A 21,271-nucleotide genomic window follows, 5' to 3' on the forward strand; every position below is an offset into this window, starting at 1 on the left:
ATATAAAAGGTTGGAAATAATCAGTACCACAGCATTGGCATTATTTATGCCCACATGCAGGTGTTATGATATTAAGGGCCTCATTACAGATGTGAAGGTATTTCCTGTCGAACAGCATCCTAAGAAAAAGAACCCTTCTCCACGCTGCCCAGACCCTAATAATGTATCTCTACTAGCACCATGGTAACGCAGCGGCTCCCGTGCAATGCCATGGCTGGGATTCCAGTTAATCCTCCTGGAAATGCTTTCATTTTTTATTTTTTTTTAATATTTCCATCCTCATATTGAGGGTAGAAATTCATACTGCACAGTAGGGGCTTATAACACACGTGTACATGTTTGTAATCTTTTCTGAATGACATGGAAAAGGAGGAGGGAGGGGGAGCTCCGATGCTCATCTTCAAGTCGTTTTCCTTTTACTGAAAGTAAGCTCCTGCCCTTCATTTATATGGTGGTCTTTAAATACTTTCATATGCACGATGTAGGTGCTGAAATAGGTTGCATCTTTCAAATATGGCTTCTTTTAACATTACGTTCAAGCATGGACGTTAATTTACCAAAGTGCCGGGGTTGCATAAGTGACCTGATGATATCAAGGGAAGTGACATCACATGTCCTTTGACCTAGACATCATTATAGGCAGTGCTGTCATGTGACCTTTGACCATGCTGACATCACAGGAAATGACATCACAAAAGTAAAAAAGAAAAACTACAAATGCATGATTAATAAGATAACAAATGGTACTGAAGCAGGTAAAATGCTGTTTTAGATTTCAACCATAGATGAATTATGGTGCCGCCTGTTATGTAATGGGTACAGTCATGTTATGTTGGAAACACAACCAGCAGAGCCAACATAGGCCAGAAGCACTGCTTTCTTAGTCCTGCCTTGTATGGCCAGTTACTGGAATCTAATATCTGTTAACGCCTCACATGCCAGATATAGCCATAAGATATTTTAAATATTGCCTAGCATTGCCATGCAATGCTAATTATAGCACAACATCATGTAACCTGTCTTGGACGAGGTTAAGCCTCATATGCCGTGTACAGCCATCATATGCAAGCAACAGTTCACAAGCCCAAGTGCTGTGATCATTGCCAAGTGCACCCCAATCACAAAAATACTGTTATATTATGCCAGGTAAAGCTTGGAATGATGGATACATGATTCAGCTTATTACACATGTTGGTCACGTGGGGGAGCTGGGCTGTGTGCCTGTCCCCAATGTACCAAGTGGATCACATCTCCACCTTTCCATCTTTAATTGTGCACCAACATAATAAGATGTATGCATTGTGTTCGTCCACGAGCAGAAGCAGTTGTTCGTGTTTAATAAAGCCGATGTATGAATTTTAAAACCACATTCTAAATCAACCTGAAAATATAAAAGGAATCTTTACTGACATCTGTTGGAAAACACTAGCATGATTTACTGTGAGTGGATGCAGGATGAACGCAGTGACTAGTGGTAAGCACCTAATTCATTGAGCTATCCCCAATCCTTTCTACGTACTGCATAACAATATTTTCATAATGTACATAACTGCACAGTGATAAGTGCTTTGCACAATTTACAATAAAGTGCCACACATACTACTTAAGCAAGCTGCAAACACAGTGATGTTATATATACACACACACACACAAGCACGCACACACACACAAAATATAAGGTTCACTATACAATAATCATTGTGAAGTTGCCATGTTAATCGCTACTGAGGAAAATAGACAATGTGCAGATTCCTGTAGAAATTAACTGTCTCGGTGGTTCCAGCTGGACAAGCAATCATAATTTTAAAAAGGTGAATGCGGCAAAATACACAGAGGACTGAAATCAGCGTGATTTATTTCAAGCCAGCAGGGTTTTTTGACAGAGCAATTCATCACTCTGACATCCAAGTGTGAGATCCAGTAGGCTAGGGGTCTCAGAGGCAGTGCCAGGTGTCCCAGGTAGATTGCTAGCGGCAGCGGCTGGCACCCCTTGCTACACCTAAATGATGCCCATGACCCCAAGGCTGTAATGAGGCCGTACATCCTTAGCTTGGCCATAGACTCCTGCTTGTTCTCACTTGTGGGTTGGCACACTCTCTTGAATTCCCAAACTCCCGGCCACCACATTACATTCAGCCTGACTCTGAGGATCCTAATATCCTTAAGGAAATAAGCAAATTAGGCCTCACAGGCTAACAGTTTTTCATTAGGGTGTGAAAGAATGAAGCTAACTTGAGCAAATAGGCCAGCGCAAGCCAAGGAAACATTCAGTGCATGTGAAGCATATGAGATTGCAAATAATTAGTCAGACCAGGTTAGACAAGATTAGTGTGAACAGTTTACCAATATATCGATATTCTCCAGTCCGTAGACTAGGTCTCTTCGTTTAAAGTGCCAGAGAAAGTTTTTTTTTAATGAGCATTCGGAAACATACCATGCAAATGCAAATAACTATATTACTTAACCCATTGACTGCCAGGCTATTCTGCATGTCTATGCAAAAAGGGCGAGCGAGCATACTCGTCCTTGGCACTTTATTGAATCTTTCCTTTTTTGTGCTTTATGTGCTGAGCTGTGGCACTGGTTCCAGAGGAGCAGTGGCTGCGCGTATGTGTTTAAAAGGAAGCAGCTGGTCTTTCTGTACTTGTCCGCCTTCTGTTCTGTACTGGCCAGGTTATCCCCTTCCTCTCCATAGACAATGACTACTAACACTGTACCATCTATGTAATCCACATTCAACACACCTGTTTTTGCTGACTCCACAGCTTTGTACTGGTTAACCCATGCTACCAGTAACCCACCTGCTTTGACACTGTAGCATTGTGCTTCACTTGCATTACCTTTAAATGTATACTTGATATTATATTCTACCTACCTGTAACTGCATACTTGATGTTGCCTTCCGCACCATGATGTGAGGCTTTGGCAGTGTTTGAACTCACACCTATTTTGCCTGCCTGTCTGATGTAGCCCCCCACATCATGAGGGGTGGCTAGCCAGCATGCATACTTGTCCCTATTATGTCTCATATGCCTGTCTGCATGCCTGATGTAGCCCCCGTACCATGAGATGAGGCTAAGCTAAGCCAGCATGCATACTCGCACCTATTTTGTCTCATATGCCTGTCTGCATGCCTGATGTAGCCCCCGTACCATGAGATGAGGCTAAGCTAAGCCAGCATGCATACTCGCACCTATTTTGTCTCATATGCCTGTCTGCATGCCTGACGTAGCCCCCGTACCATGAGATGAGGCTAAGCTAAGCCAGCAGGCATACTCGCACCTATTTTGTCTCATATGCCTGTCTGCATTCCTTGATGTAGCCCCCCCACACCATGAGGTGATGCTCTGGCAGTTTGCATACTCACACCTATTTTGTCTCATACACCTACCTGCATGCCTGATGTAGCCCCCTCGTAACCATGAGGTGAGGCTTTGTCAGTCTGCGTACTTGCACCTAATTTGTCTGTAATCACATACGTCTTCATGCACTGCAAGTATGTACTATGCACTTTCTGCAACTAGTGCCTAGATGACTATGGGTTTGTGCACTGAAATAAATGCAAAAATAAATAGAAATAAAAAACCTATATCGACCACATTGAGAGGTGTAAAGTGTCACAGTGCAAGACCAATGTATGACGCTTGATTACAATGGCTGCTTTCCATGTCGAACTGTGTAATGCTGTGAAGCGCATTTCCATGACATACCTTGCTCATGATTCCCCATCCCAGCAGGTTGCTGTACACAATCTATCAGGCTCCAACTCAGATTTCAAGATTTAACTTATGCTCAAATGGTGCGAAAAGCCTCTTTGCACAAAGAGCATATGTTTGCAACAATCTCCGTGAGACGCTAAGATCTAGCAGCCCCTGATAAAGGGGGTCTATGTATTTGGATACCATTCTGTACAATCACTTAAATTCCCCCAAAAAGCATTTGCGTAGTCTCTCTTTCTGTAGCATCCCGACAATGGCAATTGTTTTGGCTGATGCGTTAGGTCGAGACAAAGGTGCAGTTCTTTTATTGAACCAGCACAATGTGGAATACAGTGTTTCTGGTGTCCAGGCAATTCAGGATCTTTGAAATAAATGACTGCATTCTTGAAAGGGAAGCGAGTATGGAATGGAGGCATCTCTTGCTAGGCCATAGGCATGAGGTCGTGTTTTATAAAAAAAGAAATGCCTCAGACTCTCTTGCAAGAGGTTCATTGGGAATCGTTCAGAGTTTGCCACTGTGGTAAAAAAAAGTGGTGGTAATTACCACTACTTTTACCACAATGCCAAATTCTGACTTTGGAGGTAATGTGGAGTAAAAACCTCCCGCACTTGGCTGGAGGTACTTCTGCCAGTTTACCTCCAAAACAATTGTGGAATTACTGGCAGTGGAATTACCTCCAGCTCTAATTCCGCTAACCCCCAACGGAGTCCTATGGGGAATAGCACCACCATGGAATGTGAAGGATTTACCTCCAGTTGCCAGGTATTATCCAAGCAATAACTGTAATTCCATTTGGTGTTTTCATCAATGGTAAATCCGCCACAATTGGAATGAGGCTGATTGTCGGAATAGTTGCTAAATCCATTGAGACAATTATTTTTTAAAAGGTCAAGATCTAGGTGACATATACACTTAGAAGCCAGAGCAGGGCTGCAGTCACCATGGCACAATCATACCCGGAGTTACTGGATACCGGCATGGATCAGAAGAAACTCGTCTGACCCTCAGAAATGTAACACGTCGCCCCTTCCTTTTTAGACCAGTCCCAGAGGGAAAGTGTCAATACAGAGGTTCTCCACAAAGCCATGCATCAAGTGTCTTTAGTGCGAGGGTATAAGGAAGTAGAACCTATCTACAAATTGGTCACAAACAACAAATAACGCCCCACTTTAAAAGAGAACATGCAGGCGTATGTTCAGAAGAGTCCCAACGTTGTCGTGTAAGTCACAAACATTTCTCACTGCAATATTATGCCAACATAGTCTACAACGTTGAGTATCCTCTGATCAGAATTTTCAATGTATAGGCTGATTCTGGGCTTGTTTATGGAAAGTAGCGAGAATTCAACATGCATTGTCTTCCAGATTGCTTCCACAGACCACCAGATAGATAAGAAGTACTAACCAAACATTGGTCCTATATCTCTGGCATTTTCTTAATACTTACCAGTTGAATCACAAGTCTTTGTTTTCCACTACCATGTTTGCATATAATAATTTAGTTTACAGTACTTTGTCTCACCCGCCATTATGGGCAACATCCCCTGCAGGTGTCCTGATCAGTGAACTCCCTCTGTCATGGAAACTTTGAAAGCTTTCTGTAGCATGAAACTCCAGGATTGACATTGTTTGTATGATGCACATGAATGAATGCTCAGAGACTCTAACCAGAAATAGAATTGAGTGCCTTCTGACAATATTTGATGGCCTGCTGTGTCACCGAAATATGCTTTGTTATCCATGGATTGATTTGTCATCATGTTTGTTCCCAATAAACTGCTGTACACCTGTCACTTTCACCTTCCTGCCATGTCTATCTGATATGATGTGGGTGGTTTAGGAGGAGGAGGAAGAGGAGGTTGATGGTATTTAGGAGCATGACAGTGGGAAAAGAGTAGAGGACACATCTTATATATAGATAGGTAGGTAGAGACAGGTAGGCAGGGTGGTGCTTACTGGTACCAAAGCAGATTACACCAGCAGGAAGCAGGGGATATGGCTTTTGGTTTTTGGTCTTAGCAGGAGCCAACAAGTCCCACCAAAAGATGTCCACCTTTGCTGAATCTGTCCTGCTGTAGAAAACATGGCAGGGCTAGAAGACTATGGGCCTCATTACGACCCTGGCGCTAATGGTTTAACAGCGCCGTAAAAGGCTGCAGTGTCGTTAACCCATTAGCGCCTTACTATGAGGTCCATTTGCGGGACCTGACCTGAACGGCTGGTCTAATAGCGCCATGGTTTAGCGCCAGTATCCTAATGAGGGCAAATATGTATTGTGCAGGGTGGCTGGACCTATGACCTTTCTAGCCTGAAAAGGACCAACCCAGGGTTCATAGTCATTGCATCGACTGCCAAACCGTTGAATGCCATACCATTGAAAAAAATGCATCGACAAAAAGAGCATCGAATGCATTTAAAAAAAATGTTTAATGGGGGGTTCCAACCTCCCTTTTTTAACCTTTTTAAACCCAATATAATAAAACTAAACCCTTTACCATTGAAAAAAAATGTATTCAATGCTTTTTTTGTCGATGCATTTTTTTCAATGGTATGGCATTCGAAGGTTTGGCAGTCGATGCAATGACCAGATACCCCAACCCGGAATTGCACTTGGTTGCTTTTGACCCATGGCTGCAAACTCCCATGCTGGACGTCCTGCAAGAATGAATAGGAAGGGGTGGAGTATGTCACATGATACTCTAGGAACCAGTGAGAATGTCCAAGATGATTTCTACCAGGTATTTTATATTATGTTTATGTTTAAAACACTTGTATCGCGCCCTAGGCGTAAGGGCAAACGGGCACATGAATAACAGAAACACTGACACAAACAAACACACTAAGGGGCAGCCAAGATAAAACAAGAGTTTAAAAGCACCGGGTAAATCAACACATTAAAAACACAACAGCAGCAAAATACAAAATCCATTAAAAATACTAAAAACAAGACCATAACAGGAGATGGCAACATCAAACTAAGGTCAATAAAATCATCAGGAGTTAAAGGCAGGAGCAGAGGTCAGCAGGAAAGAATCAGCCAGATGGACAAATAAAGTCAAGCAAAAAAGGAAGTCTTCAATGTTTTCTTAAAACACAGAAATGCAGAGTGCCCTCTCAATGAACTTGGCAATTTATTCCAAGTATGAGGGGCAAGGAAATTAAAAGAGCATCCCCCTGAGCTTTCCAACTTAATCCGCGGCACCATCAGAAGATTGCCATGGCAACAATCGTGTATATTGCCTTTCCTGACTCCTCCTTTTTAAATAAGCAGGACTTTTGCCAAAGATGCTGTCAGGTGTATTGACCCACGTTTGAGTCATTAAGCTGCAACATTTGGTGCTGTGGGCTTAGAAAATCCAAGATGGCCAAAAAGCCCACATGTGCGCCAGAATCCAGGAGAACCGCGCAGTTTGTGCGCACACCAAAATGGTCACCTAACCTTCCACCCACCAGTGCGAGCGTGATGGGCCAGGGGTGCCATGAGTGGAATGTGTGCCAAAGGAAAAACAGCAGTGCCTGTTAGCTTAAAAAGCCCTTTGAAATCACCTTGGTTTCTCTGAATGCAAGCTAAAAATGCATATGTCAAACATCGCAGGATATTCAAAAATCTCACTGAACACCAGCAGACATTTGGCAGAATGAGGTTTTGTGTGCATACACAATCTGGAAAGAAAAAGAGCCCAAAACAATGTTCATAACAAAACTGGCCGAGCTGTGGAGGTCAGCAGCTTAAGTTAAACTGAACTGAAAACCACTAAAATCGAAATGTTTAAATTAAATGAGGGACCTACTTTTGAGTGTCACATAGTTTGTAACTGTTGAAATGTCATAGTTTTGAACTTAGAATCAGCACTCTAGCTGCATGTGTAAAAATTGTCAGTTTGATTTGAATGTAGAAAACTGGCAACAAAAAGTGACATTTAGCTGAAACCTGGTTTAATGAAACTGGATTCTGCCTGACAACTACTCCCGACAGGAGTTGAAACTGGATCAACAGCTGTGTTCCCAGGCCTGGCTGCATTCCGCTGCCCCCACAAAAAGGAGGTGACATCTCTGATTGAATTACCTGGGGACTGCAGGAAACTGAACAATGGACTCAGGCAAATGTTATATTGGGGGGGGCTGTAAAGTGGCTTCCTCTTGGGAGAAGTGGGAGGAGAAGTGCCTGTGAGAGCCAGCTGAGCTTGGGGGAAGTGGATAAACCAGTTCTTCCACCATGTGATGTGGGAAACCACACCCCTTTTTGACCGGGGCATAAGTTAAAAAGATAGATAACTCATAGTGCGCACTGGTCAAAATTATATAAGTAATATCATTATTCTTGTGATTTTTCTGTGCACGTTTTAAGAGGCGTTAGGACCCTGTGGTGTATTCTGGGGGGTTGCTAGCAGAAAATAGGGTCTCACTCCAAATGTCTGCATGTAAAAAATCTGACACTTCATCAATTAATGTCCATACTCCTTGCACACATGTGTGTAATTTTTGGTAAATATCCGATATTGGTAAACCAGTCAAAAAGCACAAAATGTTGTCATTTTTTAATGCAAGCCCCCAGGAAGATCAGAGGTGGACAACCATGGACCATAAGGAATATATAATGTGTACATGTAATTTCAACAAATTGTGTATCTGGGAAATATGTATTTGAATCAAATATAGATTTGTGGGCAAATTGACCAGGGGAGGATCCTCTGACCCATAAACAGACCTCATCATGATGACAATCCATTTCCTTCCCCCAATCATGGGAGAGGGGAGAATTGGGCCAATGACAAGTAGAGAGGGGCAGGCTCAGTTATGCCACGCACACACCCACTTCCAAAACACATAAAAAGAGACTGCTGGGACAGGTAGAGACATTCAATTCCATTTTCTCCGGGACGCTCTGCCGGGAGACTCCAGACTTCACATCCATCAATCTCCAAAGACCAGAACTTTACTTCAGAACTTAAAGCAAGGGCCTAAACCCACAAAATGAGAACTCTTCTCAGCAGGCCTCATTTAAAATCATTTGCAAACTATTCCACAGCCGGGCGAGTTGTCTGAATTCTTTTGCCAAGAACTTTTGCCAGTACCCAGAAAGCAGTGTTACATCCAGAATCCACTTGATCCGGACCGGAAAGCAGAGCAGTATCCAGAACCAGAGATCCGGATCGCTGTGAGCAGAACCGGTGCCTGATTGACCTGCCGAGCAGACAGACCCGCTGCCGGACGTGTTGATCCGTGACGAGGCCTATTTCAAATTTATATTGTGAGTACCTAGCAGAACTGTGCAGATCCAATCTCTTAGTTAAAATAATCTAATCCAAACTATTTTAACCTAAGTAGAACTGCCTCCTAGTAATCCTGTCATCTGTCATTCTAAAGCTGCGAGCTGTCATCTGTCATTTTTAAAGCTGCACAACTGTCACCTGTCAATTCTGCAGCTGCAAGCTGTCACCTGTCATTTTGAGTTTTACTTTAAATCCGAAAATCTACCTTTATTAAATCGTCTGTATCTCTGGAACCGTTTGGGCTAGGAACGAAATTTAACTTTCATTTTAAAGCTGTGATTCTAGGCCTTCCAACGAACCGACTCCATACTCCCTATAATTTCTCCGCAATCGCGATTTACGCACTCGCGAAATTTACCGCGATTTGCGATTTGGCTCAATTTCTCCACTTGTCAAAATAGCAGCTCCATTCTTTCCTTTGTTAAAATACGTTTGCAACCTGGTAATAACTCATAGAGCATTGCTAAAGTGAGCCTGAACTAATACCAACAAGCATCTCTCACTCACCCTGAATCTCTAGAGGGAATTAAAATCAGTTAGCACATTTTCCCATCAATTGCCATCACATTTAAAAGCATTTTGGGCCTGTGTTTCAAACTTCTACCTGTTTCCTCTAAGCTTGCTGGGGGGGAACTGAGTTCCGTATTGTATTTGATTGTATTCCTGAAGACTGTGTGTGTTTCTTCCATCTCCTTGCATTGCATATAAGGGGGGTGAATTGCCACCAGGGGAAAAGTGAACATATTATCTCTTGTGAAACCATATCAGTTTATTTTCTGTACTGCATTTATTCCACCTTGCATTTCCTTGAAACTATAAAGCATTTCAGCTACCTCATCCTCTATACTACTCCTAAGTAATCAAGTGTACCACTGTAACATTACCCATTGTGGATCCACATCATATGTCTAAGTGTACTATCAGATATTAATTTGTTATAAAAGTGTGACACATATATATTGTTTAATTTTTCAAATAAACCTTTTAATTTGCAAAACAAACCTACTTCTTGGCTCAGTGCGGTCAGGGGGATTCTAAGAGGGGGGTGTTATCCAAGGGTTGTCATCCAGAGTACAGAACTGGACATAAAAATACATCAATAAGGGTTTTCCTCAGCATCCCAGACTAGGCATTGACTTAGCTGTAGTGTTGATTGAATATCGCTTACAAAAGTGGGGGCTCGCAGCCGGAGATTCTGGGTTAGATCTATCACTTGTGCAGATTAATACAGTGTGCTAACTGACAGGAGACATACATCCGGTCGGATCAGCACGCTGTGTTATGCTGTAAAGCACTCATCAAAGGAACGCTCTAAAGAAATGGTCTGTTTTGCAAAAATAAAATACTAACTGTTGTAAATCAGGAGGGAGATCAATCTCCAGCATGACGACCGTGGTAGATATGAAAATAGCCAGAGAGCACTTCTTACATAAGCTATTTGTGAGAGGTGAATGGACTCATCAGGACCAAACGGTCTGTTTGCAGGCAATCGCGCAACAGGTCACTGAAACAGGGTCAGATATATGGAGAGATCAGGGTCCCCTGCATGTGGGCCTGAGTGAACTATATATGGCCCCTAAAGCCAAAGATGAACATAATAAGATTGCCAAGATAGCGGCATATTTGTACCTATATATGGGAGCCATGCAGGACAAATGTGCTGAAGGCCAAGATCTGGCAAATAGGCAACAGATGGCGTTAGAGAAGGCCCAATCTGATCTGGACTCTTCTGAGCAGAGGCTGCTCAGGAGCCTGGAGTCAGAAAAGGACAACAGACAGTACATCACTAAAATAAAGGAGGATATGGATGTGCTGCAACAGGAAAAGGCGGACCAGGATACCAGATTTCTGGACTTGCAGAAATAGTACCAAGAAGGTTTGGACTCCCTACTGCAGAGCCAGAAAAAGCTGGAGCAACAGTTAGACTTCAATAGGGCATGTGCTGAGCAGGTAGTCACCCGGCAAAGCCACCTAGATAGGGAGAAGGCAGAGAGCAGTAAACGGATTTTGAAAGACCTGGATACCCAGGCAGAGTTTGACCAGGAGCGCCAGAAAGCTGGTGCCTTCCAAAGGCAAAGGGACGACCTGGCGGCACAGACGCAGGCTCTTAGTCAGGAAAGGGATACCTTAGGCCAGGAAGTCTGCCACTTAAAAAAGGAAAATGGAAGAAAATCACCTGGCCCTCCAGGGACTGCGTGACCTCCAAAAAGAACACCAGATCTTGTTAGAGCACACCAGGAGGGTGGAGGATGCTCTGGCAAGAACGGAGCAGGCCAATAGGGACACAGCTCAGGAGGTAACCCTCCTGCAGCAAAGATGGCCCAGTACTCCAGGACCAATCAGGAGGCACAGAGAGAGAATGAGGCTCTCTGCCAGCACAATGATAGGCTCCAGCAACAGGTAGCGATGCAGGAGAGACTGATAGAGTCTAGTAAGGCCTTAACTGAGGAACTGAAAGTGCAGGCTCTTGCATTGCAACAGGAAGCAGGGGCGGATAGAGATGAGGTTCGCTGGGAAAGAGAAACTCCTGAGCATAACCTCAGGAGCCCTAGTACCAGAGGCCTTCATCTCTCCCAGTCCCTGGACTCTGCCACCCCCATGTCCCCTCGCGCACATGAGCCCAGGGCCACGAGGATGGCAGATTACTATCCAGTTAGAAGTATGGGGCTCATAGGCCAGTACCTCCCAGGAATGGATGGGCGGGCATCCGGGTATGGGCACCCAAGCACAGTGCAATTTAGTGGGGAACCCCAGGAGAGTATGCCCATTAAGGGCATCCTGAAAACCTCTGCCCAGTTAGGTCAGTGGGGGGGTACCCATCAAATCCTGGCAGCAGGGAGGGATCTGAAGACTCCTCTGAGCATTACAGGACACAGGAGACCAGGTCCCCACATTCTGCCAGCTATTCCCAGGCTCGCAGAATCCGGGAAAACCTGGAAGATCAGACGGGCACCTCTGGGAGCAGTTCTTCGGAGTCAGAGGATGAATGGACCAGGGTGACCCGAACCAAAAAGGCCAATAAGGCAAAAAGGGCCTTGCTTAAGGACCCATTGAAACAAATAAAGGCAATAAGGAGTGTCATCACGCCTTATCATAAGAACGCCAAGTATTCTGTTTGGGAACACTTGGAGCTCTATGAGCAAATGATGGAGACTTTCCATTTGAAGGACAGCAGTAGCTGCATCCAGTACGTCAAATGGACCTTCTCACCAGAATACTCCAGTTTCTTTGCAGGACTGGAGGATCAAAACCATTCAAGGTGGTCCACATACAGGGCGGCCATCTTGAAACATTTTTCTGTGCACAGAAATCCTCAAGAGGCTCGCAAGGCAGCCTACAATTTGCAATGTGGGGAGGATCAGGCCCCACAAGAGTTTGTGCAAGAATTAAAGCGTGCTTTTGCGCAGACCACCAGAAGGGTGCGCACGGATAGCAGAGAATTTATCAATACGTTTTTCCATGCCTTACCCAAATACATAATGACCCAGCTCGTGAGAGATTTTCATGAGAAAAGATCTTTAGACTGGGTCATTGAACAGGCTACCCGGATCTATGAGGTGCAGAAGCCCATCGAAAATAAAAATAATGCGCAGAAAAACCCCAAAACCAACAGCACCTCTGCTGCTGCCAAGGTGGCAGAGGTAAAGGTCACCCCCGTTTTGGATTTGGAGATGGGGGGGCCTAAAAACCTACCTGCACATAATAATGCCAAGCCCAGAAGGCCCTCGGGCCAGTCACAGACAGGGAGCCAAGGAGGTAGTCCCACAAATGGGGTCACTCACTCCCCTGATTATGTCAGTCCCCGCTTCAAGGGAAACCGACCCATCCTGGGTTATGTGTGGACTCCTCCAGCCCAAGGGGGGGATCCAGCCAAGCACCTAACCCAGGGAACTTCCCTCCCAACTTCCCACAGGAGGGCAGACATTCTCCAAATCCTGGGCAGAACTTTTTCCTCAGGTATCCACCCAATTTCCAGCCCCAAAATCATCCATCCTTCTTTCCCCAATTCCCTGAGCCCAGACAGCCTATTCCGGGAGAGGGGAGGCCAAGGGTGGAGGGGTACCCAAATCTTCCCAATCCGGGGTATTACCAGAGAAGGGATAGCTACCCTTCCTGGGATCAGCCCAGGGGAGAAAACAGAGCCCCGTATCAACCTGAGCGGGTTTCACAACTTGAGCGCCAGGTCCAAAATATGGCACGAGCTCTGGGTCACATACTGAGGGCTCAACAGAATCCTCAGATGAGCATGCCACCGCAGAATGCCCAAAACCCTGGACCTGGTGCTCCAGAACAATGACGGGGGCAGCACCCCGATAACCCACCGGTTCCCAGGGAGGAGGCACAAGGGAAAGGGGGGTGTAAAGCCTTGGAGGAAGCCTCCTTCCCAACTTGTAAACAGCCCCTGGAAAACCAGGAACCAGAAACAAAATCTTCTGCCCCTGAAAGCCTGCCTCCCAAGGAGCAGAGGGGGGGGGTAGGAGAAACAAAGGACCCAAACAGACCCACTTTGTGGAGGAGGTACAGGTCTTCCAATTTGAGGGAGAGGGATCCTCAGAGGATCCTGGGAAAAGGATCTTCTACTTCAGAGATGGGGGAACTCCTCCCAAGGAAATACGGGTCCCAAGGTATGCCAATTCAGACTGGGGAGATGTGGAGACTGAGCTACCGCCGCCCACCATCTCATCCCAGTACCGACAATACCAAAATCCCATGGGTCAAACCCATCCTGATGACTGCCTCCAAAAGGGGGGGCGGCGGCCCAGAACCCGAAACCATTTCCAGTTGCCAACTTTTTCTTTCAGATTCCCCAGGCTCTTCACAGAATTCTGCCCAAATCTCTTCGCTAGCAATGTCCAAAACCAGAAAGTTAGCCCAACAGCTGTCAAAAAATGTGCATTATCTGTGCCCCCTTGAGGAGAAGGAGGGAAGATATTATGCCCCGGTACAAGTACAGGGGCAGGGTACAATTTCGGCACTGGTGGACACTGGATCCCTAGCTACCCTTCTGTCCAAAAGGGCCTTTGATGAATTAAATGCAGGAAGGGGGGAGAATTACCGTATTCTTCTCACCTCTCTTCCTGGACAACTGCAGATCTTTGACGGGAAGGAAATTCCCGTCGAAGGGACTGCAGACTTGGACATCAAAATTGGGTGACATAAGGTGAAACACCCGGTCATACCAGTGACTCCAGAGGGCACCCCTTGTTTACTAGGGAATGACCTCCAGAGAAGGTTGTCACCCCTAATAGATTGCGTAAACAAGGTCCTCTGGACCCAGACTAGCCGACCAATAAAATTAAAACAGAATGTCAACCATGTTAGTTTAAACGGCACCTGCCACATGGTTGAACAAAAATCTGACCAAGTAGAATTTCACTTCCAGAATAACAACATCCAGACGTGACAGTAATAGCAGTAGGACAACAGACTGGTGATGGGGTCCTCTCTATTTCTGAAAATCAACCTTCCTTCCAGTTTAAGGTGGTATTCCACACTGGAAGGAAACACCCTGAAATTCTTTACTAATCCACAATCAGAAACTCCCACTCCTATAGTCCAGAAAGATGTGAAATCAGGTCAGAGCCTGGCTGATATTCAGCAAATTTGAGAGCAGTTGTTCATCCCTGTTCAGTTAAATGAGGGGAAGGACTCTGTTCTCGCCCGAGTGTGCGTGAACAACGGTAAGAGCTTCATCAGCGAAGCCATGTTTCGCCAACTCCCAAAAGATCCAGCCATTCCCACATTCAAACTGATAGACAAATGGGAAATGGACCTGGAAGCACCCAATTCAAAACATCTCCTGCCAAGCAGGTGTATGCTCAAAATCTCCATTGGCAACAAGAGCATAGTCCATAATTGTTGGGTCATGCGAGAAGTCACTGCCGCCTTTTACTTAGGCAGTGACATTCTCAATCGCTTTGCCATTAGTTTGGACCTAATAAACTTCAAAGCTTGGTCCCGATTAGCGGATAATCCCATGGGCTTTGATGATCCAGAAAAAGCATTTAGGTCAGCTCAATTGCTACCTTATGCAGTTGAAATTCAGATCAAAGAGGAAGTCACCATCCCAGAAAGGACCCGACAATTCTCCCTGGAAGTGAAAGTTAAAAGAGGACAAAAATTGAAAAACCCTGATGCTTATATACATCTAAATGCTTCTCTCCAACAGCAAGGGTTGGGGGTAAACCCAACTCCATTAGTCAACATAGAACATGACACCATTCCAATAGAGGTGGATAACAGCGACTTAAAGAGTATTACTCTAGCCTCAGGCACCATCATTGGAATGGTGGTTGATGACCGACATTTCTCCATTGATTTAGGAAATGAACTGTTAGGACCAATCCACAAGGACTGTTTTGACAGTGACAGTGAGGACAATACAACACCAGACAGGATTTTCACCCGGCATGGGGGGAACTTCCTGGTGTACACTCCTTGCCCTTATGGTAAGGAAGATGTGACTTGTGACTTCAGGAGGGATGAGGTGATTTTCAAGGTCCATGAGGGCTGCCTTTCCCACCTGAAGCCTACAGTCCAAATCAGCACTCTGACCAGGGACTTCTCCACCCAGCTGGAGGAGGCCGCTGAGATAGCCAAACCAGAAGTCTTTCCAGGCTTCAGGCAGATGGTGGAAGAGAGGGTCAACCTAGCTGATGCCTGCGTGACTCTGGAACAGAAGCAAAAGTTGAAACAAGTTTTCTTGGATTTCCAAGATCTCTTTGCGGTAGACTCATATGACTGTGGTCGCAGAGACATCCACACAAAAACAATTCCCACGGACCCTGGAATGACTCCAGTGTTTGTGAAGCAATATCGTTTGCCTCTCGCATCCATGGAGTCCTTTACTGAAATAATTAAGAACCTTGAGTCCCGGGGAATAATACGTCCAGTACACAGCACCTTCAATAATCCGTTGCTGGGAATATTGAAGCCAAACGGCCATTGGAGACTCTGTGCCGACCTTAGGGAGCTCAACAAACGGGTCCATACTTCCCAATGGCCTCTGCCCTACATTGACCAAGGGCTGGCCCAGATCCATGGGTCACAGGTATTCACTGCAATAGACCTGACCAATGGATACTGGACAGTGCCTGTCAGTAGGGAGGACCAATACAAACTGGCTTTTACCTTTGGGGGCCAGCAGTACACATGGACCCGGACTCCCTTCGGATACCTCAACTCCGGCAATTAATTCAACATTTTCCTACATAAGGCCATGCCCGACCTGGGTGCAGGAGTAACCTTGCTTATGTAGATGATGTCCTCATAAAAAGTTCATCTGTGGAAGAACACATAGCAGAGATCCGTTATGTTCTGACACAGTTGAAGGCCGCCGGAGCAAAACTTTCCTTCCAGAAAGCACAGTGGTGTAGAACCCGTGTTAATTTATTGGGGCATGAGATTACTCCTCAGGGTCTCTGTCCCCAAGAAAAGAAAGTGGAAGCACTTCAGAAACTGAAAGACCCCACAACTCTGCGGGAACTAAGGAGCCTCCTTGGACTGACTAATTACAGGAGAAAGTTCATTGAAGGCTACGCAGAAATCACTAGACCCCTGATTCATCTCTTGAAGGGGGGGGTCAAGTGGGAATGGGGTCCAGAACAATCCGAGGCAGTAAGACAACTCAAAAGAAGCCTCTCACAAGCGCCTTGCCTAGCTTAACCTGTCAGAAACAAGGAGTTCTTCTTGGCGAAAGGGTTCTCTAATACGTGCTTGACAGCAGTATTATACCAAAAGCATGACAAGGTCAATAAAGTAATCTCCTATGCGAGCAAAACTTTATCCTCTGTGGAGGTAAAATTCAACAATTGTGAGAAGGCACTCCTGGCAACGGTGTGGGCATTGAAGAATTACCGCCCGTTTATCCAGGGGGAACAAATCATAGTGGAGACTCCACACCAGCCTCTGCAATATCTCCAAAGTGACAGAAACCGGGCCGGAAATGTGAGTAATTCCCGAATTACCTCCTGGATTCTGTCAATGCAAGGCTTTCCTGTGGAGGTCAGATATGGCCAAAACAAGAAGAGTCCCCTCGCGCAAGGTCTGGCTGACTTGCATGATTGTGCCAGAGAAAACTGTCTCGAGGACGAAAGTCTGAAAATCAAGGACAACATGGAGGCATACCTCAATTCCCCTCACAAAGTCTTTGAAGAAGACAAGTGTGAGGGAATGCCCACTGTCTATGTGGATGGATGCTCTTACCATGTTGACAACCACGGGGAGAAAGAACTGTTGGCCGGCGTAGGGAATGCATGGGTGAATGAGTCCCCAGAACCTTCCGCTGGATACAAAATTGGTCCCCGAAGTAGTCAGGTGGCAGAATTGATGGCTGTGCATCAGACCATCCTCACTGCTGTCCAACATCAACTCCACGAACTGGTCATAATCACAGACTCGGATTATGTACGGAACGGGTTCGTGGAGCACCTGGTTAATTGGAAAACCAGAGGCATGTTATGTGCTAATAACAAACCCTTGAAACATGGGAAGTTAATCCAAAATATTGATGATCTGGTCACAACGAATGGGGTGACCATCTACTGGAAAAAGATCAAGGGTCATTCCAAAGTAGAGGGACCAGACAAAACTGGAAATGACTTAGCTGATCAGCTGGCCAAAACCGGGGCCATCTACGGCGATCTAATAGAAATAGAGTCCCTGTTGGGGGAAATCTAGGTCACTGCTATCACTAGGTCCCAGACAAATACTCACAATGATCTTTCAACTGCACAATGGAGTAAGGAGACCCCTGATGCTGATTTGATTACAGCTCAGAAGGGGGATCCAATAATTGGTAAGTTTTACCAACACATTGAGGACCCTGAGAACTTTCCCCTGATGGATACCGATTACATTGGGAAAGAGGACCTAAGAGTGTTGATGAAATGTCCAAAAAGGTTCCGAATCCAAGACGGTTTGTTGGTAAGGAAATCCCAAGCTGGCCATGTTCAGTGGGTGGTCCCTACCTCATTCCGAAGCCTGATGTTAAGTCACGCCCATGATGCTGCCACCGCCTGTCATAGGGGGTTTCACACAACACTGGAAATCTTAAGAGAGGTTGCATACTGGCCACACATGGGGCAGGACCTCGACCAATACTTGAAGGGGTGTCTTGTGTGTGCACAGTTTCAGCCATCATCCCTCACACACCATGCGCCTCTCCAAAAGAGGGGGATGACACTGCCATGGTCAGATTTGCAAATCGACTTTGTAGGCCCTGTAATTCGCTCGTCTAGAGGAAACAAGTACATGTTGACCGTTACATGCTTGTTTACCAAGTGGGTGGAATGTCTCCCAGCCCCAAACTGCAAGGCAGAAACAGCAGCTGCCCTAATGATTAACCACATCTTTTCCCGTTTTGGTCTACCTCAAAGGTTTGAGTCAGATAGGGGTAGCCACTTTACCAGTGAAGTAATGACAAATATGTGGGAGATACTGGGGGTCAAAAGAAAGCTACACATTGCTTACCGACCAGCTTCTTCTGGAGCAGTGGAGAGATACAACCGAACCATTGTGAGCATCTTCAAAAAGTTTGTGGCCGATTCTGGGCCAAGTTGGGATATCCGATTACCTCTGGTCCTAATGGCCATCAGATCTACCCATTCATCTGCAACTAAAATGTCACCATTTGAGTTGATGACCGGACGCAAGATGGTGCTTCCCCAGCATTTGCTCTACAGGACCCAAGAGCAGACACTGATAAATGCCTCCACAACTCATGAGTATGTGGAGAATTTAAGGAAACACCTCCAACATGCTTTTGCCTATGCTCAGCGGAATCTAGAAAGTTCAGCTGAGAGTATGAAAACGCACTATGATTTGAAAACCACCAGGAAGGAATATGATGTGGGAGACCGGGTCTATCTATACAATTTCCAAAGGAACCAGGCCAAACAGCGAAAATGTTTGCCTACATGGAAGGGACCCTTTGAAATTATAGACAAGATCTCCCCTGTTGCCTACAAAATCCGCATCCCCAAAGGTAATTTGGCGGAAGGGGAAGATAAGTGGGTCCATATTAATCAGCTGAAGTGTTGCCATCCCAGGCACACTCTGCAGCAACTGGAGGAGTCCTCTGCAATATCAGAGGGGGCCGCTCCAGAGTAATTCAGTTCCAACCCTGAAATATCCCATATATAGTCTCTAAAATATTGGGGGGCGTGGCTTGGCGCCGATGGCGAGCGGTAGCTGATCCGCCGTGCTCCGGCCGAGACGCTGTTTCCTGATCCTTTTCTCCGGCTCATGTGAAGCACCAGCCCTCGGAGAAGAACGTGCTGTTGTGGGAAGCGGACCTGTACCCGAACTGCCTGTGGGCCCATTGAATCGGACCTCCTAGACACTACCGGAGCTCTAAGACTGCTCTCCCCCCCTCCGCTCTGATTGAATCCAAAATGGTGCCCCGTACCGCATAGCGGAGCCTCTAAGGGGAACCCCTCCCCAAACGGACTTCCAGGGGGTCGCCCAGTTGGCACGAGCGCTAGGCCCGCAGCCTGGACGCTCCCCATAGCACGTTGCGAGGGCTCCCGGGCCGGATCACACGCGCTGAGATATCTGCACCGCGCGGGCCCCGCCGCAGTTACGCAAGGCCCACTGAGGTGACCCTAGCTCCGGAACGGCAAACACCTCTGCGGCTGGGTGAGCGCGGACAAGGACACAAATCGACATACCCAATCCTGGGTTCCACTGCAGCCAGACCCGATTCCGGCACGGATTGCCCAGCACCCCGGTGCACAGGTGGAGAAGATAGACGCACCGCGGGACACTCCATCGGCACGGACCCACAAGACAAGGTGCGTGAGAACTCGCAACACCTGCGAAAGGGTACCCCTGTATCCCCGATTCTACTTGCATCCACCCTAAGGGGCCTGCACGCTTAAGACCGAGGGCGAGCAAAACATCGACCTGGGCCCCCAAACCCAGCATCGGAAGGGGGACTCGATCACATCCCCGCATGCTATCTAGCTCCTGAGGCCCAGGGCATCCATAACTACCACCTCATGATGGCTGCCAAGAACAAAACCAGAGCTGCCACCATGGACTCCTTTGTTTCCACCAAGGTAAAGACCCCTACTCAAGCTAGGGCCAGCCCCTCAGAAACCGCCCAGACAAGCGAAGGGGTAGCCGCCGAAAATCACTCTCAAATACTGGAAACCATAGCCTCATTAAAAACGCACATAGACTCCAAGATCGACGAATTTAAAATAGACATTCAACTAATTCGCCAGGACGCACGCAACTTAGCGGAGAGGGTAACGACCATCGAACAATCAACAGAGGAAACATCTGGGGCCACTTCAGCTCTACAGTCTGAAGTTGCCCATCTGAAGAGGAAAGTAGCCTTCCTAGAAGAGAGGGCGGAAGAGGCCGAAGGCCGGGCCAGACAGGGCAACATCAGGATCCTAAGTGTCCCTGACGGAAGTGAAGGGGCAAACACCACATCCTTCGTCGAAACGCTTCTGCTGCAAGAAATTGGTGCCGGCAAGCTGACACAGGGATTTTCGGTCGAAAGGGCCCACAGGTGCCTCCAGAAGCGCCCCCCCCCGGGCTCGCACCCTAGACCAATAATAGCCAAGATACTGAACTTTCAGAACAGAGAAACTATCTTAAGACACTCCAGGGATGGCGGCCCCATCGAATGGGGGGACTCCAAAATCGCCATCTACCCGGACTACACGCAGAAGGTGCAAAGAGAGAGAAATTCATTTGCCCTGATAAAAGCTAGGCTCCGCCAATTGAACCTAAAATACAGGCTACTATACCCGTCGTGCCTCAGAGTCATTTATAAGGAGAGAGTGGTATTCCTCGACAATCCAGACGCAGCCAACATCTGGCTAGAGGACAATAATCTCGCCGACGGCAAGGACAATCCACAGACAGAGGCCTAACTCCCTCAGATTTCACAAGTAACCCACATGTAACCGTAAAGAAACAGCAAATAAGACGCCGGAAACCAGAAGGTAATCCAATCTCAGTTTACCACACGGAAACAGCCTCGTTCGGCTCCGCCGCCAGGCCCTAGCCCTACCCCCAGCGTAGAATTCAGTAGGGCCAGGCACCCGCCTGACCCAGCTCGCGCCTGACTCCCGGATGGGCTTCGACGGCTCGAGAGCGCCTGAGCACCGCGACAATGTTGTAGTCGCTGGGCGCACCAGTTTGAGTTTTGTTATTAGTTTCATTAGTTACACAGTCTTCAAATTTCTCTTGCTAATAAAGACAGCGATGGGCCCAAGATTTGACCCTGGAGCTCGGGAACCAGCAGTGTCTCCCCTGCAATCT

This window comes from Ambystoma mexicanum, chromosome 2p (assembly GCF_040938575.1).
Source record: "Ambystoma mexicanum isolate Mex_15411 chromosome 2p, UKY_AmexF1_1, whole genome shotgun sequence".
Taxonomy (NCBI): domain Eukaryota; kingdom Metazoa; phylum Chordata; class Amphibia; order Caudata; family Ambystomatidae; genus Ambystoma; species Ambystoma mexicanum.